Source organism: Dasypus novemcinctus, chromosome 6 (genome assembly GCF_030445035.2).
Source record: "Dasypus novemcinctus isolate mDasNov1 chromosome 6, mDasNov1.1.hap2, whole genome shotgun sequence".
Taxonomy (NCBI): Eukaryota; Metazoa; Chordata; class Mammalia; order Cingulata; family Dasypodidae; genus Dasypus; species Dasypus novemcinctus.
In genome coordinates, this window is record NC_080678.1 from 124,293,877 (window position 1) to 124,317,678 (window position 23,802).

The window sequence follows — 23,802 nt, forward strand, 5'->3', positions numbered from 1 at the left end:
TTATGATAGTCTTTATTTCTGTGGGGTCAGTGGTGATATCTCCTTTCTCATTTCTTATTTTGTGTATTTGCATCTTCTCTCTTTTCTTTGTTAGTCTCACTAAGGGTTTGTCAGTTTTATTGATCTTCTCAAAAAACCAGCTCTTGGTCTTGTTTATCTTTTCAAGTGCTTTCTTATTTTCTATTTCATTTAGTTCTGCCCTTATCTTTGTTATTTCTTTCATTCTTCTTCCTGTGGGATTACTTTGTTGTTTTTTTACTAATTCCTACAAATGTGCAGTTCTTCAATTTTTTGTTTTTCTTCTTTTTTGATGTATGAATTTATGGCTATAAATTTCCCTCTCAGTACTGCTTTTGCTGCATCCCATAAGTTTTGGTATGTTGTGTTATTATTATCATTTGTTTCAAGGTAGTTATTGATTTCTTTTGAGATTTCCTCTTGACCCACTGATTTTCTAAGAGTGTGCTGTTTAATTTCCATATCTTGGTGTGAAATCTGGGCCTCTGGCCCTTGCAGATTTTCAGCTTCACTCCACTGTGGTCAGAGATATTATATTGTATGATTTCGATCTTTCTGAATTCATTAAGCCTTTCTTTGTGGCCAAGCATATGGTCTATCTTGGAGAATGATCCATGTGCACTTGAAAAAAATGTATATCCTCCTGTATTTGGGTGTAACGATCTGTATATGTCTATTAGATCCAGCTCTTCTAATGTACTGTTCAAATATTTTGTTTCTTTAGTAAATCTCTTTTGAGATGTTCTGTCCAGAGTTGATAGTGGTGTATTAAAATCTCACACTATAATTGTAGATGCATCTATTCTTTCCTTAGTTTTTCCAGTGTTTGCCTCACATATTTAGAGGCAACCTTGTTAGGAGCATAAATATTTATGATTGTTTTTTCTTCTTGAGAGATTGTCCCTTTCACTAATATGTAGTATCCTTCTTTGTCTCTTACAATTGTTTCACATTTAAAGTCTATTTTGTCTGATATTAATATAGCTACTCCTGCCTTTTTTTGGTATTGTTTGCTTCTGAGATTGTTTTCCAACCATTCACTTTCAGCCTCCATGAATCTCTGGGTCTAAGATGTGTCTCTTGTAGACAGCATATAGATGGGTCATATTTCTTTATCCAATGTCCCAGTCTGAATCTTTTGATAGGTGAGTTTAATCCATTGACATTCAGTGTGATTACTTTCAAGGAACTACTTATGTTAGCCATATTTTGATTGGACTTGTGTTTGTCATATTTTGTTTGGTTTTCTTTTCTTCTCTTTTTCTTTTTTTTTTTTTTGCTCTTACACTCTCCCCCAGCTCTGCCTGTCCTGTTTTTTCCTTTCTTCCTGCAGAACTCCCTTTAGTATTCCTTGAAGTGGAGGTTTCTTGTTGGCATACTCTTTCAATTTCTGTTTATCTGTGAATATTTTGAACTCGCCATCATTTTTGAATGCTAGTTTAGCTGGGTAGAGTATTCTTGGTTGGAAAATTTTTTTTATATTTATTTATTTATTTAATTATGCCCCCTCTTCCAGTTGTCCATTCTCTGTGTCTATTTGCTGCGTCTTGTTTCTTTGTCCACTTCTGTTGTCATCAGCCACACGGGAAGTGTGGGAGGTGCCATTCCTGGGCAGGCTGCACTTTCTTTCATACTGGGCAGCTCTCCTTATGGGGTGCACTCCTTGCACATGGGGCTCCCCTACGCGGGGGACACCCCTGCGTGGCACCGCACTTCTTGAGCGCATCAGCACTGCGCATGGGCCAGCTCCACATGGGTCAAGGAGGCCCAGGGTTTGAACCGCAGACCTCCCATGTGGTAGACGGACACCCTAACCCACTGGGCCAAGCCCGTTTCCCAGAAATTTTTTTCTTTTAGTACCTTGACTATATCATAGCACTTCCTTCTTGCCTCCATGGTTCCAGATGAGAAATCAGCACTTAATCTTATGGAGCCTCCCTTGTATGTGATGATTTTCTTTTCTCTAGCTGCTTTTAGAATTTTCTCTTTGTCTTGAGCATTGGATAATTTGACAAGTATATGTTTTGGGGTGGGCCTGTTGGGGTTTATGATGTTTGGGGTGCATTGTGCTTCTTGGATATGTACATCTATCTCTCTCAGTAGATTTGGGAAGTTTTCAGCCATTATTTCCTGCAACACCCCTTCTGACCCCTTTCCCTTCTGTTCTCCTTCTGGGATGCATATAATACGTATGTTTGTGCGTTTTGCATTGTCATTCAGGTCCCTAAGTCCTAACTGGATTTTTTCTATCTTTTTATCAATCAATTCTACTATCTGTTTGATTTTTTATATACTGTCTTCCACATTGCTAATTCTCTCCTTTGCCTCTTCTAATCTGGTGCTATTTGCTGGGAGTGCATTTTTGATTTCTTGAACTGTGGTGTTCATTCCCATCATATCTGTTATCTTTTTTGCATATGTCTGCAATTTCCTTTCCAAGTGTTTTCTTCATATTGTTAAACTCTTCCTTTACTTCATTAAGTTTGTCTCTGATATAGGTTCTGAGATCTTTAATTACTTGTCCGAGGTTCTGCTCCCCTTCCTGGTTTTTAGCTTGTTCATTGGATTCAGCCATGTTTTCCTGATTAGTGGTTTGGTTTGTAGTTTTTTGTTGCTGTCTAGTCATCATTTTATCTTGACAAGTTTAATCAGTTCCTTAGCTTCTTTGTCTAGTCTTGGGGATTAATGAGCTGTTGTTCTTGTGTAAGTGTTATATCTTCTCTTTGTCACTTTGTTCTTCTTATTCTAATTTCTTGTTGCTGGCTGAGTTCACTTTGAAGGAAAATACTAGGGCCAGAGAAAGGTAGTTGTGTAAAAAAGGAAAATGTGTAAAGTAGTATTGGTAATAAATGTTAACAGAGCAACAATATGAGGTCTGGGAGGATGGCTATTAGATTTGTGTAAGTTGTGTAGAGTTATAGCAGTAGGTAGAATACCTATAATGAGGTAGTCAACTGAATATGGGAGGAATATAGTATGAATTAAAAAGCCAGTGTTTTCATGAGAGAGCGAAAGAGAGAAGAAAGAAAATAGTATCAAGAGTGGATAAAAGACAGAAAACAAAACAAAGGTATTAGAAATTAAAAGTTAGACAATTTGGGGACCAAAGAAAGGGAGGTGGAATATAGCAGAGACAGTAGATGATGGAAGATATCAAGATGTGGGGGAAAAGGGATTGTGTAGGTAGCCAAAATCAATTCACACAAAAATGAGGCAACAGAGGATGAAGAAACCCAGCAAATATGAGGTGTTCCCTGCAGCACCTATTGTATAATTAAGATAAAATAAAATAAGAAGAAAAAGAGCAAAAAGAAAAAAAAAGAGAAGAAGAAAAAAGGGGGGGTGGGCAAAGAAAAGGGAGGGAAACAAGCAAGAAAAAGAAAAGAAGAAAGAGAGAGAAAAAAAAACCCTAAATAAATGAAAAAAGACCTTGGGTGATACAATGGGAGAAAAGACTAGGATATAAGGCAATATTAGCAACCAGGACAATAAGAGAGAAAAAAAAGAAAGAGAAAAAGGAAAGAGGAAAAAAAGGGGGAAAAAATGCAAACGTCGAGGGCTAGGACAATCAAGGATCTCAGATGGATTTCAGGGCATGGTGGATTCAGGGTTGGGAAGTCTGTGATATTGCAGACTCAAGAGGTGTGAGTCTCTGGGGTGTGGGCCACCAGGGTTTAGGGGACACAGACCTCGCAACCTCAAATCCAGTTAACAGGGCGCCTGGGAGTACTGCAGTGCAACACAGCCTTCAGGGATCCCCACAGCTGGGGGCCAGGCCTATGGGGGGGGGTCACATCTGCAAACTCTGACCTCTGTGTCAGAAACCCAGAATTCCCCCTCTCACAAGAGTCTCTTAAGTCACTGTCTCACCAGTTCAACTTCAGGACACCTCCCACCCTGCAAGCCCCCAAAACAGCCTGCTGGTTATGCCTCTTTATTGTGACAGATTTAAGGACCACTGCAGATCGGCAGCCAGGTCTAGGGGGCGGGGCTCTAGCCAGAAGCACTGATCTCCGTGTCAGAAACCCAAAATTCCATGCCTCACAAAAAACTCCATCCCTGTCTCACCAAATCGGTTTCCAAAGACCTCCTACCCTGCAAGCCCCTGAATAGCCCATTCAGGGCTTATGAATTCCCCAGCACCACAGAGCCTCCAGGAATCGCCGCTGCCATGTCGCCTGCCCCAGGGGGGAGCGTCCTGCATGCAGCCCCTATCTCCATGAAAGAGAGCCTCAATTCTATCTTTTACATGAATCTTCTCTGTCACCGTCCCACCAAATATATGTCCAGACACCTCCTGCCCTGCAAAATCCCAAAACAGCCTGGTCCTGAAGAATTTCCAATGCTGCCCAGCCGCTTCTTTGCAGGAGAGACTATAAGGTGCACTCACTGAGACACCATCTTGCCCCACCTCCTCTTTCATAGTTTTTAACAATTGTTTCATGACAATACAAGGTGTTGTTGGTGGGGTAATGTATGGGAGTCCTGTATGATGATATCAATACTTGTTTTGTAAGGTCACAACTTTTACTATACACTTATTGTTCATGGATGTTCATTTATGAATGATAAATTTCATTTAAATAAAGTTTAAAATTTTTCCTTTATTCCAAGTGAGACAATGTCATTACAGAAATTCCATTTAAAAATATTCTTCTTGGTGAACATGATTTTCCTTTGACATGTACTGAGCAAGTTGTCACTGTAAATGAGCACAAAAAGAAGCAGAATATCCTAGGCTCCAAGCAGAAACTGAAATTTAATCCAGCAGTTAATTATTTGTTGTAAAGATTTCAGGATTGTCAGACTTTGCTTCAATCAATCATGTCCCAAAACTGCCAAAAAGGTATACCTTGCAATAGTTCATTATTCCCAGCCAACAGACCTGCAGCTACTCTGAATTTGAGTATGTTGGGAAGAAATACTACAGTTCAGCCAAAAATAAATGGACTTCCCTCAAGAAGTGGAGGAGGAGGTGGTGGAGCTGATGATAGCAACAACCAAAAAAAAAATTCCTGTTTGAAACTTACTCAAATTGGGACAGAGAAATCCAGAGGATAGGTGTTTCTGGGTGTAGAGTTTGTTCCATTAATGAGTGCTACATGATATCAACTTGCCTTCCAAAATACTTTGTACTGTCAAGTTCTCTAGTCAACTGAGACCTAAAGTTCTTTTCCCATTATCTGTTGGAAGAAGGGTGCCACCCTTGCACTGGAGCCACCCTAATGGTAGTGCTTTGGTGAGAATGGCCTTCATAAAATATGTGTTGCAGCAGTGGAATTTGATCAAAGAATCTGTAAGGCAGTAACTAGATATCACCCATGAAGCAGTGATGTTTAAGAATTGGATTTGAATAAGACCTTGTTTAATATCCAAGAAATACAGATGGCATTTGTAAAGCTTAAGCAACTATATGTTAATGTGCCTTTTGAAGAAACTTAGCAGAATTGGTTATCTACATTGGAAAGTACTAGGTAGTTAGAATATGTAAGGGCATTCCTTAAACATTTGGTAGAACTTGTGTATATGCTGGAAAGAAAAAATATCGCTGCAATCCTACAAGAGGATGAGAAATAAGTTTCTCTTATTCAAGTGATGCTGGATTGCTATATTAGGACAATTATTGCATTTCAGTGTCTGATACACAAGGTGTAGCTCATGGCCAGCTATCACCTACTGGGAAGCTGCAACCATTTAAAGAGATCAGAAAAAGAATCTCCCTTATTTCTGAGCTCGAAAGGAACACCTCAATGGAACAGTGCACTGATGAGTGCCATCTACAGGCAGGTATGGAAATTGCATGGACAAAACTGCTTTGGGTTCTCGCCATACCCTAACTCCTGGGAGAAAGTCTGCAGCCCATTAATGAGTCCCTGAAACAATTTTGATAATCTAAACTGGGCAATTTTCAAGACTTAGAATTATTTGAACCAAATATAATAAAAGAGTTGTAAAAAAAGGTGAGAGAGAAACTGGCCATCAGATTAAATTTACCAACATATTCAGATGCCTAGATATGAGCAAAAAATAAGCCATATTAGGAAACAGGAAGAGATGGCTCAGTCAAAGGAACAACCAAATATCCCTCAGAGATACAGCATTTTAAAAAATTGATCAATGATAATCACATAACTCTCCTAAATCAATTCAAAGAATTGAAAGAAAATATGACTAAGAGTTAAAAGATATAAAGAAAACATAGGGTGAGCATAGAGATGCAAATAAATAAAATTACAAATGAGAAGGTGGTCATTATCACTGATCCCACAGAAATGAGTGATCATAAGAGGTTTCTATGAACAACTGTATGCCAAAAAAAAAAAATGAAAGAAAATGTAGAAGAGATGGACCAATTCCTAGAAACACATTAACCACCTAAAATAATCCTAGAAGACATAGAAGACTTCAAACCAATCACCAGTGAAGAGACTGAAACAGTTATCAAAAACCTCCCAAAGATAAAATGCCCAGGTCAAGATGGCATCACAGTAAATTCTACCAATTATTCAAAGACGATCTTATACCAATCTTGCTCAAGCTCTTCCAAAAAATTGATGAGGAAAGAACACTACCAAACTATTTCTATGAAGCCAATATCATGCTAATATCAAAGCCAGATAAAGATACTATGAAAAAAGAATATTACAAACAAATATCTCTAATGAATATAGATGAAAAAACTCCTCAACAAAATACTTGCCAACTGAATCCAAAAGCACTTTAAAAGAATTATAAAGCATGATCAACTAGGTTTTACCCCAGGTATGTGAGGGTGGCTCAACACAAGAAAATTAATTAGTGTAATAAAACAAATTGATAAGTTGCAGAAGAAAAATCTTCCAAAAAATACATTTTTAGAAATGCTAAAAAAAATCAGATCCAATGAATATTATTTTAAAATCAATTTTACTTTAAAGTATTAAATTGTCTTTTATAATAGTAGTACATTATTTTAATTTATGTATTATTTAAAAACTGAAACCAGACCCTCTTCAGCATATGGACAGCCATGATGGCAGCTTGGAGCAGTATTTTAGGAAATGGTTTTCCAAGCTGGTCTACCTTCATGGTGTTCTGCCATGGCTCTCTGTTGCACATGTAGAACTGGATTGCTACTTCAGCTGGAATCCCAAGGCGCAGATCAGTGGCAGTATCTTCATCACTGTCTTCCACAGGCTCTCCCTCCTGGCTGAAGAGGTTGACCTGGACATTCCAGCAGCACAGGAGGGGCCCTTTGCAAGCCTGCTGTGCAGAGCTGGAGCAGAGGAGGATGTGCTTCTGAGCCAGAAGCCAACAGGAGGCCTCAGGGAACACTAGAGTATCTCTCCTTTTTATTTCCATTTTCTCCTACAGAGAATCTGTGCTGAAGAAGCATTCTAGGAATGCAGTTAGCAAATTTTTAAGAGGGGCCAAAGTATGATTATCTACTGACACACTAGCAAATAAGGACTAAATGTAGTTTTTTTCTGAACATTTAAAGAGAGGCTGTAAATTTTTGTCCTCTGAATTGAAATTACTAACTTAGGTATTTGAAGCTTTAATAATTTTATATGTAAGAATAATAGTTGAAATTTGCACTACTTAAAAACCTGTTGAGTCATATTTCCTTCATGTTTTTTTAAATGTGAAGGAAAAAACATACACTTGGTTTTTATGTATTTCTGTCATTATAGGTCTCCTTCATTTTTAGGTGATTTGCAGACAAACATCCTCTTATTATAACTGTGGTGGAGATAATCAGACTTTGTTGCTGCATTTATTTGTCTGCATCATTTTTCCTACCACCTACTAACAGTTACCTGATCCTTAGTCAGGTCAGCAACCCAGAGAAGCAGATAGCAAGAAAATGAGCAAGTTAGTGTTTAGGATTTTTCCAGAAACAACTGCTAACCCTCCCCTACAAACCTAGTATGTTTTCCTGTTTTTCTGATTACTTTGTTCTCTCTAGTGGGATTCAACTGATGCAGATTCAGTGTTTCAAGGCTGTACTTTATTAATTTAGATCACCTTGTTTGGGATCTTTAGATCCCTATTTAAAATCATGAGTTTGCTTTTACTTCATAGGACTAATTTTTAAATGATATGCACTGTAACTTTAAAGCATTTGCTATAGATACTAATATCATTCCAATAGCTGGAGATCCCCCAAAACACATTTCCTTCCTTCTGAAAGTCACTGAAAACCCAAATGGCCTATGGATGGGATTATAGGGACTCATGAGACCTGCCTCTCTAGCTGAGAGGACCGGCTGCTCTGGGAACACCTTCCCCACAAATATAGGACTTCCTTGGAGGCATTTGGGATGACCTAAGAATAGGTCAATATTAATACTCCGGTAAACTGCCCTTGGCTCTTTGCCTTGGAAATAATGGAGGCCACAAGACAGATCACCTGCATAGAATTCCCTCTTCTCTCAGACAAGATTATTAAGACTAAGGAATCAGAATCATTAAGCTGTTTCACTCACACACTTATTTCAACTCCATTAATAAGTTTATTAATTTACATATTTTAATTAGATACTATTAATACTGTTAAAAATAGAAGTGTCTATTCTTGTATGATAATCAAATGATGTAAAACACATTTTTTATTTTTGCTGGTCAGTTTTTATATTACGATTATTGAGCCACAATTTATCATTCATAATATGAAAAACAACTATAGCAGCCTTAAGTTCTGTCCATTGTAAAGATCCTTGGCAGCTCTGTCAGTAAAAAGGACATTATGGTGAAGAAGTTGTGAGTGGCTGTGTACCCTGCATCAAAGAGAGTTCAGCACTCCACTCCCCATGGTCTGTAAATAAAACTCGTCATGGTGAAATGCTACCAGATAGCTGATGACTTTGGATTTTGTAGTTTGAACTTAAAGATATACAATATCTTACTGTAGGTATCTCATGAAAATGAATTTTAAAATAAAAAATGTCTACCTTTTTTAAGGAAAGGATATTCATTTTTTATTATTTATTTATTTTTAAAAATTACATTCAAAAAATATGAGGTCCCATTCAACCCCACCGCTATTCATTTGTAATAACAAAGAATGAAACATATTCAATACATTCTAAATATCAAATAGTTAAAACTTGATTTTGAGAGAAAACTAACTTTTGTGCCTAAAACTGATTATGACTTGAGTTAAAGTAGGATGAGCAGGAAGGTGAATGGCCTTGCTGTTCAACAGTGATGAATATGAAGGAGATTCTGACTTCTAAATAAAATGTACATAGGGAAAAATGTTACAAGCAGCTCAGCCACATTTTAATGTCATATATCTAAAAAACCTTGACCCTCATCAACCCAAGTTCATCTTCATCTGGGAAGGATATCCCTCTCCCACATCCCATATGACATCATCCCAGCCTAGGAGCTCACTGATACAGATGACATCACCTCAGACAACAGTTTCCCAGCCCGAGTGCACTGTTGGAGATCACTCACCCCTGCATCCTAAACAATTGTCAGGAGTCCCAAATACACCTTGAATGGGGAACATCTCACCATCCATGAAAGAGCTCAGACTCCCTCAATTTTTAAGTGATTAATCACATTGTCAAGCCATGTTTAAAAATCACCAGACTGAGTGATTTTTCAGACAGTGCAGTTTGCTTGCCCTGTGACCCAACCTTCCTTGGTGATACCTGTAAAATTATAATTTAATATATGTACCTCATGAAAGATGACCCCTATCTCACACTTCATAAAAATTAACTCAAAATTGAATTGAGGAACTAAATATAAAAACCAAAACCATAAAACTCCTAGGAGAAAATGTAGGGAAACCTCTTCAAGGTCTTGTGGTTTCTTAAACCTTATACCTAAAGCATGAGCAATGAAATAAAAAAAATAGTTAAATGGGACCTCCTCAAAAGTAACACTTTTGTGCTTCAAATGACTTTATTAAGAGGGTGATAAGGCAGCCTACTTCATGGAAGAAAATTTTTGGAAACCACGTATCCAATAAGGTTTTGGTTTCCATGTTATACAAATAGATCATACAACTCAACAGTAAAAAGACAAGCAGCCCAATTTAAAAATGGTCAAAAGACTTGAGTGGATATTTATTTTTTCCAAAGGGGAAATACAAAGTGCAATAAAGCACATAAAAAGATGCTCAACACCACTATTAGGGAAATGCAGGCCCAAACTACAAGGAGATATCATTTCACACCTTACAGAATGACCATTATTTTAAAAACTGAAAGCTACAAGTGATGGAGACGATGTAGAGAAATAGGAACACTCCTTCATTATTGGTGGGAAGGTAAGATGGTACAGCCTCAATGCAAGACATATTGGAGGTTCCTCAGGAAGCTAAATATAGATCTGCCATATTGGCCAGCAGTCACACTACTAGGCATATACTCAGAAGAAGTGGAAACAAGGATGTGAGCAGACATTTGCACACTGATGTTCACAGTGGCATTATTCACAACCCGCATGTCCATCAAGCAATGAATAAACAAAATGCAGCATATATATATGATGGAATACTATTCAGCTGTAAGAAGAAAAGAAGTAGGGATGTACATGATAACATGAATGAACATTGAGGACACTATGATGCATTAAATAAGCTAACACTAAAGGGCAAATATTGTATGGTCTCACTAATATGAACTAAATACCATTAGTAAACTCATGTATTTAAACTATAGAGTAGAGGTGACTAGGAAACAGAATGTGGATTTAGAAAGGGTAGCTGATACTGAATGTATGTACAGTGTTTAATAATGTTGATTTTAAATGTGTGGAAATTGATAGAATTGATGGTAATGCATTATAGTGAATACAACTGACACTGCTGATTTATAAATGTGATTGTGGTTGAAAGGGGGTAGTCTAGGGAAGTTAAGATCAATTGAAAGAGAGCTATTTTGTGTGATCTATGTATTTTTAAAAGAAAGATAATAAAAATAAAAGAGCTAGAGGATGATCTAGGTACTGTATAACTATGATTTCAGTGGTGAATGAGGATTATGGTTAGTAGTGCGAACACAGGAAAGTTTATCTATTACAAGGTGTTAAGAATATGATGATACATGGGGAAAACACAACTAATGTAACTTAGAGACTACAGCTAACAGTAATAATGTAATATTTTTTGCAGCAATGGCCAAGAAGGTACTATATCAATCCTAAGGTTCAACAATGAAGGGGTACAAAGGCATATGGGATTTTTCCCTTCAGAATAATGAAAAAGTTCTAAAATAGACTAAGGCGATGACAGTGCAACTTTGTGATGAAACTGAGAACCACTGAGTATACACTTTGGATGGATTGTACAAGGCAGAACTGTGGCAGATGATGGTCTTTGGTTAACAGTACAATTATGAGAACATTCTCTCACTAACTATAACAAATATGGTGTACTAATACACTGTGTTAATAATTGGATGGTTTCTGGGGAAAATGCACCAAATTTAAACTACAGACTATAGTCAGCAGTAATATCATGATGATGTTCTTTCATCTTTGTAACAAGCATGTCACAAAAATATAAGGTTCAAGGGGTAGGGAGATATATGGGAATCCTATATGGTAAGGATGATTTTGTAAACTCACAAGTTCTTTAATTTGAAAAATCTGAAGAGTCAAAACAAAAACAAACAGAATATACAATCTATCCAAGGTATACAATCAATGCTTTTAGTTAATCACAGAGTTGTGCATCCATCACCACCATCAGTGAAAGGATGGAAAAGATCTCCCACACAAATGACCTCAATGATATGAAATAAACAAGCTGCCTCAGAGAGCTAGAGGCTGGAAAATAGGCTTACAGGAAATCAGGGGTTGGAGGAAGGATGTGAGTTGACGTCTGCAGGGGTGGAATCTGTGATGAGCTGGTGGTAAGTATGAGCACAAAGAAGAGATAAAATGGGAGCATGGGGTTGCCTTTGGATGGGGCTTTGTGGGTTTGAGGGGGGGCTGGGGATGGGCGGATGGGTAATATTGCCCACAAAATTGGGGGGAGGGAGGGGCAACATATGAACATAAGAGAGTGTCAGGTGTTGGTTAAGAGTAAAATGCTGAGAAAATCGTATCAAAATATAATTAGGAGGGTTACCTGTTTAGGATGCTCAGAGGGGATGGCCTGATGCAGGATGGACTCCTGGGGAATGTCTGAATGCTGATTTTGCCAGGGTGGGTTGTACCATTGGGTAGAGACCCAAGAAGTGAGAGTTGAGGTGGTCTCACATCCTGGGGAGGACTAATGCCATCAAATAGAGAGAACTGTATCTCTCAAGAGAAAGGGTGGCTCCCAGGGTATTAGGGCAGTTGAGCAAGTCAGGCCCTGAACACTGTTGCAAGTATCTCTGGATGTGGCTCCTCGGGAAATGGAGATTGGCTGTCGCTGTGGGCCCAAGGGGAGGGGAAAATGGATATTGAATGGATGGAACCAAGGTAAATGTGGGAGCAAGAGAGGAGTTTCACGAGAGTACATGAGGATGAACATAAAACATGTAATATTACACCAAAAACATACAGGGGACGACAGACTAATAATGTAAACCATAATGTAAAACATAGGATAACTAAAAAATTTAGAAAACTGTATATCCTAAAGTATGGACCACATTGTAAGCACAGATGTCGTCTTGTTTGAAAGCTATTGTTTCAGAGTCTATACATCAGTTTCAGTAAATATGATATGAATAAGTTAAAAGATTATCACTGTGGAAGGGAAAAGGTTTTATGGTGGATGTGTAGGAATACTGTATATTGTATATATGAATTACTGTGATCTAAGACTCTTGTGAAGAGAAGCTCAATAATTAGGAAAAAAGAAAAGAAAAGGACAGGATGTAGAAATTTTTCCAAATCAAAATGTACTCTAGATCTAACCTTTAAACTCATTGCTATATTCCATTTTACTAGTAAGGGAATCGGACATTATATTGGGATTCACTTTACAGGAAGTTTTGGATCACAGAGTGGTTCAACAATGACGGTGGAGGAATACTGGTATGGGATGTTATTGACAGGCTATATATGGTTGACAGGGAGTTACACAGGGCATATGTCCAGGGTGCATGGTAATGTTTAGATATACTCATATTGGAAACAATTAAAAACAACAGCTGGGGGGGAACTGGGTTCCTGGCCGGGGGGGCTCTGTCGTGGTCCCTATGGGAGCAGCGGCAGTCCCCCAGGTGCAACGGTAAGAACCAGGAAGGAATGAGAGTCCAACAGTGGGCTCCTGATACTAATGACTATGCTTGTGAGCCTATTCGCCTGCAATAAGAACAAGGCCTAGAGCAGCATTGTGCCTGGGAGTTTCCTCCTGACAGCCTTCATGTTACTCAAATGTGGCCAGTCTCGAAGCCAAACTCAGCATGTAGATGCAGTGCATTCCCCCCAGCGTGGGACATGACACCCGGGGATGAGCCTCCCTGGCACTGAGGGATCACTACCAAATACCAGCTGAAGATGCAACTAGAAAATGACCTTGAATTAAAGGTTCAATCCGGATCAGCAGAATATCCCTGTCTACATATAATAACACGACTTTAAAGTGCTGTTTGACCTAATGTAAGGGGAAAATGGAAAGGAGAAATGAGTTTATATGGCTACGAGTCTCTAAAAAAGAGTCTGGAGGTTGTCAGAAGGATTGCCCTTATGCATACCTAAGCAGAGTCTCACAGACAGATAAAGTAGATACAACCCCAGGTATTGGTTCTTTTGAGGGATAAAGAACCCGAGGGTTCTATGGTCATGGCAGATGGGGTTCACTGCTATGTCAGATGGCCCTTCTTTGGAGCTGGTGTTTCTGCGTGATGGAACTGGACTCAGATGGGATCTCTTTTCACAAGACTTTCATGCTACTTTACTGGAATTGTAGTTGGTGTTGGGGTTTAAGATATATTTAGGGGATTTGAATCTCTGGACTGACAATATGATAGCCAGGCCCTGAGCCTCAACAGACTTCAGCTCCTACACTCTGATTTATTTGACTTACCCCACTCAGCTAACAAGGAGTTGAAGAAGGTCAACCACCACACCATGGAGCCTAGAGTGCCTACAACTGAAAGCAGGAGGAGTGCATCCAGTATCCATGTGGAATCTAAGCCCCCCCTTGACATAGATGTGCAATGGACACGACCAATCCAATGTCCACAGAGAAAATGTGGCATTGGTGTGGGAAGGGTGGCTATGGTGGCTGTTGGGTGTGGGGAATGGGAGGAAGAGATGAGAAGGGAAGGCATTTTCGGGACTTGGAGTTGTCCTGGGTGGTGCTTCACGGACAACTACGGGACATTGTAGATCCCCCCAGGGCCCACTGGATGGAACGTGGGAGAGTGTGGGCTATGATGTGGACCATTGACTATGGGGTGCAGCGATGCCCAGAGATGTACTTACCAGGTGCAATGGATGTGTCATGATGATGGGAGAGAGTGTTGCTGTGGGGGGAGTGGGGGGTGGGGGCAGTGGGGTTGAATGCGACCTCATGTTTTTGAATGTAATATTTTTTTAAAAAATGAATTAAATAAAAAAAAATTAAAAAATAAAAATAAAAAAAATTTTAAAGAAAGCTACAAAATGGAGTGGGAGAGAATGTAAACTACAATTTAAACTATAATCCACACTATGTGGCAATGCTCCAAAATATATTCATAAATTGCAATGAATATACCACAGTAATGAAAAGAGTTGTTAAAGTGAGAAAAGTGTGAAGTCTGGGTAGTGGAGCATATGGGAATCCCATATATTTTTTATGTAAATTTTAAGTAATCTGTGTATCTTTTAAAAATAAATAAAAATGTATTTTAAAAAAATAGTAAACAAGACAAAACAGACTTTAAGTCAAAAGCTATAGTAAGGGAAGCAGCTGTGGCTCAATCTGTTGGGCTCCCATCTACCATATGGGAGGTCCTGGGTTCACATCCCGGAGCCACCTTGTGATGGTGGTCTTGCCCACATCTGCAGAGAGCTGCCCAGCCCACGAGTGCCATGGAGCACTGCCCAGCCCACAAGCACCACAGAGAGCTGGCTCTGCAAGGTGATGCAACAAAAAAGGGAGACAAGCAAAAAAACACAGAAGAGCACAGTGAATGGACACAGAGAGCAGACAGCAAGCAAGTTGCAAGAGGGGAAGGGAAATAAAATAAAAATAAATTCAGACACAGAAGAACGCACAGTGAATGGACACAAAGAGCAGACGGCATGAAAAAAAGCCCCAAGGAGGATGATTAAATAAAAGCTATTGTAAGAGACAAAGGAGGACACCATATTTAATAAAAGGAACAATATTCCAATGAGAAATAACAATCATAAATATTTATGCACCTAACCATGGTGCCCCAAAATCCATGAGGCAAACACTAGCAAAACTGAAGGGTGATATAGGCATCTCTTCTATAAGAATTGGAGACTAAATACACCACTTATCAATAGATAGAATATCTAGACAGAAGATCAATAAAGAAACAGAGAACTTGAATAATGCAATAAGTGAACTAGTTTAACAGACATACACAGAATGTTGCACATAAATGCACACAAACTTGTGAAACGCAGTGAAGGCAGTGTTGAGAGGAAATTTTATAGCTCTAGATGCTTAAATTGAAAATAGAAAAGAAGAAAGGGAAGTGGATGTGGCTCAAGTGATTGAGCTCCCATCTACTGCATGGGAGATTCAGTGCCTCCTAAAGACAGCAAACTGGCACAATTGGCAGGTGCAACAACCTGATGCAACTGGAGACCAAGAGGGAAAACATAATGAGAAACACAACAAAACAAGGAGTGGACATTCCCAGTGCCTCCTAAAGAGGACAAGCAAGACAGTGAGCTGACATGATGGGAAGGCATGGCAAGCTGATGTAACAAGGTAGCCCAAAAAGAGACACAAAAAGAAAAACACAATGAGAGTCACCACAAAGCAGGAAATGGAGGTGGCTCAAGTGATTAGGTGCCTCCCTCTCATATCAGAGGTCCTGGATTCTGTTCCCAGTGTCTCTTAAAGAAACAATGAAGACGAACAGACATAGTAAGTGCAAACAATGAGGGGGTAGGGAGAAATTTTAAAAATGAATCTTAAAAAAAAAGAAGAGAAAATCAAAGACATGGCCTCAAAATGGAAGAACTAATTTTAAAAAGCAAACTAAACCCAAAATGAGCAGAAGGAAAGAAATAACAAAGATTAGAGCAAAGATAAATGAAATAGAAAACAAAACAAAATGAAACTAAAAGAGAGAATTTTTAAAAAGACGTTGGTTATTGAAAAAATCAGTAAAATCAACAAATCTTTAGCTAGACTGTCAAAGAAAAGGAAAGAGGGTACATAAGAAGGAAAAGAGAAACATTACTGCTGACCCAGCTGAAATTAAAAGGGCTCTAAGAGGATGCTATGAACAACTGTACATCCAGATAAAATGGACAAATTTCTTAGAAACACACAAACTATCTACATTTATTCAAGAAGTAGATCTCAACAAACCAATTACTAGTAATGAGATTGAATATTTAATAAAAATCTTTTTGACAAAAAAAAAAAAAAGAATAGCTTAGGACCAGATGGCTTCACAGGAGAATTCTACTAAACATTCCAAGAAGACCTAACCTTAATTTTGCTCAAAATCTTCAAAAAAATTAAAGAGGAGGGAAAACTACCTAATTCATTCTATGAGGTCAACATTACCCTTATACCAAAGCCAGGTAAAATTACCACAAGAAAAGAAAACTACACACCAATATCTCTTATGACTACATATGCAAAAATCCTCAACAAAATACTAGCAAATCAAACAGTACAGTAAAAGAATGATACAGCATAATCAAATGAGATTTATGCAAGGGTGGTTTAACATATTGAAATCTATCAAAGTAATACATTACATCAACAGAATGAAGGAAGGAGAGAATGCATAGATAGTATTGTAAACTATGTTTCCCAAAGCAGTAAACGTCACTGGTAAAACATTCTGCCTATAAGCCTAGTGAAAATATCACTATATCCCATGTGTATGCTTCACATTAACCTAGCAGGAATTCTGTTCTCAAACCCTATGGAATGTCCTTGTTCTGAAATCCCTTATATATATCACCCCTCATTTTCTCATCTCTTTATTCTCTGAACCTCAGCCTTCAGAGATTTTCTCCTGAGAGTTAGGCCTGCCAAAAAAAAAAAAAAAAAAGAAGGAAAACCCACATAGCCTTCTCAATTAATGCGGAAAAGACATTTAACAAAATCCAGTACTTAGAAAAATACTTAGAAACCTAGGGATAGAAGGAAACTAGGCATATATGAAAAAGGGCATATATGAAAAATCCGCAGCTAACATCCAACTTAATGGTAAAAGACTGAAAGCTTTCCCTCTAAGATCAGAAACAAAACAAGGATGCCCACTGTCAACACTGTTAACCAACATCATACTGGAATTTCATGCCAGAGGAATTAGGCAAGAAAAATAAATAAAATCATCTAAATTGGAAAGGAAGAAGTTAAACTTTCCTTATTTGCAGATGATATGATTCTATATACATAAAATCCTGGAAAAATCCACAACAAAACTTCCAGATATAATGAATTAAGCAAAGTGGCTGGGTACAAGATCAAGACCCAAAAATCAGTAGTGTTTCTATACACAAGCAACAAACAATCAGAAGAAAAAAATAAAAAAAAAATTCCATTCACAATAGCAAGCAAAAGAATCAAATATCTAGGAATAAATCTAACCAAGGAGGTAAATGACTTGTACACAGAAAAATACAAAATATTGCTAAAAGAAATCAGAGAAGAGCTAAATAAATGGAAGGGAATTCTATGTTCATGGAATGGAAAACTAAATATCATTAAGATGTCAATTCTACCAAATCAATTTAAAGATTTAATTCCAATAAAAATATCAACAACCTTCTTTGCAGAAATGGAAAGGCCAATCATCAAATTCTTATGGAAGAGTAAGGGGCCCTGAGTAGCTAAACCCATCTTGAAAAAGATGAATGAAGTTGAAGGACTCACACCTCCTGATCTTAAAATTATTACATTGCCACAGTGATCAAAGCAACATGATACTGGCACAAGGACAGATATATAGGTCAATGGAATTGAATTGAGAGCTCAGAAGTCAACAGTCATTTTTATGGCCAACTGATTTTTGACAAGGAGCAAAGACCACTCAGCTGGGAAAGAATAGTCTTGGTCTCTTCAACAAACGGGGCTAGGAAAACTGAATCTCCATGGCTAAAAGCAAAGAAGAAGGACCCCTACATCACACCATACACAAAAATTAACTCAAAATGGATCAAAGATCTAAATATAAGAACTAGAGCTATCAAACTCCTAGAAGAAAACTTAGAGAAGCATCTTTATGATCTTGTGTTAGACAATGATTTCTCAGACATTAGACCAAAAGCACAAGCAACAACAACAACAACAAAAATAGATAAATGGTACCTTATCAATATTTAAAACTTTTGTGTCTCAAACAACTTTATCTTGAAAGTGAAAAGACCTACACAATGAGAGAAAATATTTGGAGACCACATATCAGATCAAAGATTAATATCCAGAATATATAAAGAAATCCTGCTACTTAAAAACAAAAAGTCAAACAACCCAATTTAAACATGAACAAAATACTTGAATAGACATTTCTTCAAAGAACATATACAAATTTCCAGAAAGCACATAAAAAGGTGCTCAATGTCATTAGCCATCAGGGAAAGGCAAATCAAAACCACAATGAGATATCATTTCACATCCATTAGAATGGCAGCTATTTTAAAAAAACAAACAGAAAATAGGAAGCAATTCATTTCTGGTGGGAATGTAAAATTGTGTGGAAGACAGTTTAGCAATTCCTTAGAAAACTTAGTATAGAAATACCATATGACCTGGCAATCCCAATATTTGGTATATAACCAAAAGATTTTAAAGAAGTGGCTTGAACAGATACTTGCATATTGATGTTCAAAATGGTACTATTCACAATCTCCCAAAGATGGAAGCAATCCAAGTGTCCAACAACTGATGAATGGATGAAAAAAATGTGGCATATATGTACAATAGAATACTAATCAGCATTTTAAAAGAATGTGATCCTGACACATGTAAAACATGTATGAACCTTGAAGGCATCATGTTGAGTGAAATAAGTCTGACACAAAAGGACAAAAATTGTATAATCTCACTGATTTGAAATGATTAGAATGAATAAACCCATAGAGACAGAATCTAGAATAAAGGTTACTGCTAGAAAGGATGGGGATATGGAATAGGAAGTTACAGCTAAAATGTACAAGGTTCCTACGTGGAATGATGGAAATGTTTTGGTAATTAATGGTGGTGTTGGTAGCACAATTTTGCAAATATAATTAACAGCACTGAAATATATATCTGAATATGATTAAAAAGGGAAATGTATATATACTAATATAATTTTTCCATGGAGCTATAATATTCAAGAATGGACCCTAGGTTAAAACATGGGCTATAGTTAATGGTGCAATTATGAAAAATGTCTTATCGTCATTTGTAACAAATGTTACAAATAAATGCAAGGTGTTGATGGTGGCATGGTGTATTGGAATCCTGTATTTAATGCATGATTTTTCTGTAAATCCAAAATTTCTCTAAGAAAAAAATAAAAAATAGAAATACAAGGTAACTTCATCAACCTGATAAAGGTCATATATGAAAAACCCACAGCTAACATTATACTCAATGGTGGAAGATTGGATGCCATCTCCTGGATGTTAGAAATAAGACAAGGCTCCCCATTTTCACCACTTTCATTCAATATTGTAACTGAAATTTTTAGACAGAGTAATTAGGCAAGAGAAAGAAATTAAAGTCATTCAAATTGGAAACAAAGTGGTGAAACTTCCCCTATTTGCAGATGACATGGTTCTATATATAGGAAATCCTGAAAAATCCACGAGAAAGCTACTGGAACAAATAAATGAATCTAATAATTTGGCAGAGTACAAGATCAACACTCAAAAATCAGTAACGTTTCTATACAACAGTAATGAACAATCTGAAGAAGAAATCAAGAAAAAATTCAATTTACAAATGCAACTAAAAGAAGCAAAATCTAGTAATAGATTTAACTAAGGATGTAGAGGACAGGTACACAGAAAACTACAAAGTGTTGTTGAAAGAATTCAAAGAAGTCCTAAATAAATGGAAAGGCCTTCCATGTTCATAGATTGTAAGACTAACAATTGTTAAGGTGTCGATTTTGTCCAAAACAATTTACAGATTCAACACAATCCCAATCAAATTCCAAAGCCTTCTTTGCAGAAATGGAAAAGTCAATCATCATATTTATGTGTAAGAGTAAGGAACCTGAATAGCCAAAGCTGTCTGAAAATTTGAACATACTACAGGAAATAAAAGGATTGAATCACTAATTTGAAACCTCCCAACAAAGAAAAGCCCAGGACCATGTAGCTTCAATGACAAATTCTACCAAACATACAAAAATGAATCACAATCTTTCCCAAACCTTCCAAAACATGGAAGAGGAGGGAACACTCCTAACTTTTTCTATAAGGCCAGCATTACCCTAATACCAAAGCCAGACAAAGACATCAAAAAAATATCTTCTATGAATATAGACAGAAAAATTATCAATGAAATGGAACCATGGTTAGTAGTTATGTTTTAATATCTGTACATCGCTGTAGGAAATATAACATCCATAGGTAAAAAGATGGTTGCTGGGGAAATGAGAAAATAGTTTGATGTTGGGTATATGAGAGTCCCCTATATTGTATATGTGATTTTACTGTGATCTAAAACTTTTCAGAAGACAAAATTTAAAATTAAAAAAAAAGGATGTAGACACTGAGGAAGGAATGGAAGAGATTGCCTTGCCACTGTACATGCAGGGCAACATCTATTACTGTGATGAAAGGCAAAACATCAAAAACAAAGTTCTATGATATTTTTCATTTTTTACTACCCTAATTTATTTTTTAACTTATTTTAGTTTTTCTAACTTATTATATATTCTATTTCTAATCTTTTAAAACTGTCAATACTATTTCATTTTCCTACTAATTGAATTTGGCAATAATTCATTTTTTAAGAAGTTTTGGGTCACAGAGGGGTTCAACTATGGCAGGGGTGGATCACTGATGTGGGGTGTCATTGATGGGAGATACATGGGTGGGAGAGAATTCTCCAGGGCATGAATATAGGATATATGGATATGTTCAGATGTTTGTTGGTTATTGTCACAGTGGATACAGTTACACATGACAACTGAGGGAGTGCTGAGTTCCCATCCTGCAGAGCTCTGTCACATTCCCCAATGGAACAGCAACAATCCCCCAAGTGCAAGGGCAATGACCAGTGAAGAAGGATGGTCCAATGATGGGCTCTTGATACTGATGACTATGCTTATGAGCCTGTGTGCTGGAAATTTCAACAAGGCCTAGAGATGCAGGGTACCTAAGAGTTACCTCCTGAGAGCCTCCATGTTGCTCAAATGTGGCCACTCTCTAAGCAGAATTCTGCACATAAATGCATTACCTTCCCCCCGGCATGGGACATGACTCCTGGGGATGAGCTTCCCTGGCCCCAAAGGATTACTACCATCACCAGCTGGTGATGCAACTAGAAAAAGACCTTGAATAAAAGGGGGAAATGGTAAAGACAAATTAGTTTATATGGTTAAGAGACTTCAAAATGAGTCAGAAGGTCATGAGAGGGGTCTCGCTTACGCACATCTCAGCAGGATCCCAGAGACAGTCAAAGTAGATACAACCCAAGGTACTAGTGCTCCTGAGGGCTATGGAGACACACAAGTCATGACAGATGGCTCTGGAGTTCATTGCCTTGCCAGGGGGCTCTACTTTGGATTTGTGCTCCAGAGTGTGATGGGATGGAGTTGGACTCAGATGTGACCTCTCTACAAATGCCTCTTCTGTCACTTTTTCTGAACCTGTGATTGGCACTGGGGTTTGTGTATGCTCAGGAGACTTGAATCTCTGGACTGTCCATATGCCACCTGGGCCCTGAGACTGAGCAGAGTTGCAACACCTACTCTCTGGGTCACTGATGGGGAGGTGAAAAAGGTCAGCTGATGGGGAGGTGAAAAAGGTCAACCACCATATCCAGGGAACTGAGGGTGTGTACAACTGCAAGTAGGAGAATTGCATCCATAAGTCATGTGAGATCTAAGCCCCCTCTCAATTTAGAGGTAGAGTGGACATTGCCATCCCAGGGTCCACAGGATGCAGGAATATAATATGGATTGGAGTGGACTTGCTGGTATTCTACTATAGAACTGTTGTGACTCTAGCAATGGAAGAAATTGTGTCACTGATGTGGAGACAGTGGCCACAGGAGCTGCTGAGGGCAGGGAGAAGGACGAAGAAGTGTGATATGGGGCATTTTTAGGACTTGGAGTTTCCTGAATGATATTGCAGGGAAGATGTAGGACATTGTATATCCTGCCATAACCCACTGAATGAACTGGGGCAGAATGTGAACTACAATGTAAACTATGGCCCATGCAGTGTGGCAGTGCTCCAGGGTGTATTCACTAAATGTAAGGAATGTGCCTTACTGATGAAAGCAGATGTTGATATGGGAAGAGTGGGGGTGGGGTGGGGAGTGGGGGATATGGGAACCTCTTATGTTTTTCAATGTAACATTTTGTGTAATATATTTATTGTTTTTTTAAAAAGACAATTTAAAAAATTAAAAATTCAGTGAAACACTATGGAACTCTATTCAGCAATAGCTCAAGAAGATTATACGTAATGACCAAGCCTGATTTATCCAAAGATAGCAAAAAAAAGCAATCATTGTAATCTATACAATTAATAGAATGAAGACATAAAGCACATAATCACCCCAATTGATGCAGAGAAAGAATTTGACAAAATCCAATACCCTTTCATGATAATAGCACTAAATAACCTATAAATATAAGGGAACTTCCTCAACATGACAAACTGTACTTATGAGAAATCCATAGCTAACATTATACTCAAAGGTGAAATATTGAAAGCTTTCCCCATAAGATTAGGAGAAAGACAAAGATGCAGTTTTTGCCATTCCTATTAACTATTGTACTGGAAGTTCTAACCAGAACAATTAGGCAAGCCAAAAATTAAAAGGCACCAAACTGGAAAGGAAAAATCAAAACTATCTCTATTTGTATATGGCAAGATCCTACCCAGAAAAAAATAATTCACAAAAAATCTATTAGCACAATGGGAGGACATAAGATGAACACACAAAAAGATGTTGTATTTCTATACACTAATTGTAAGAAAACAATTACATTTACATGAAAAGACATCCTATGTTCATGAATATGGCATGCCTTTCCATGTATTTATACTCCTTAGTTTATCTCAACAATATTTTGTACTTATCAGTATATAAGTCTTGCACTTCCTTGGTAAAATTTATTCCTAAGTATTTTATTCTTTTTTGGTACTACTGTAAATATAATTGTTTATAGTGAAGATGGCAATACACACCAATGCAACTTACAGATTCCATGCAGTCTCTAGCAAAATACCAATGGCCTTTTTTGCATAAATAGAAAATCTGATTCTAAAATTGATATGAAACTTCAAAGGATTCTGGATATTCAAAACAATCTTGAAAAATAAGAACAGAGTTGGAGGACTCACACTTCCTGAGTTCAAAACTACAAAGCTACATAATCAATAGTGCAGTACTGTCATAAAGATAGATATATAGATTAATGGAATAGTATTGAGATAACAGAAATAATCACATACAGCTAGGGTCAATTGATTTTTGACAAGGGTACCAACACTATTCAAAGGGGAAAGCATAGTTTC

The 23,802-nt window shown here is 37.6% G+C and overlaps 1 pseudogene; it reads left to right on the forward strand.

Moving 5' to 3' along the window:
- Positions 1-7,471, forward strand: part of LOC139439098 (myotubularin-related protein 10-like) — a 303,254-nt pseudogene extending 295,783 nt beyond the window's left edge.
- Positions 7,472-23,802: the final 16,331 nt, after the last annotated feature.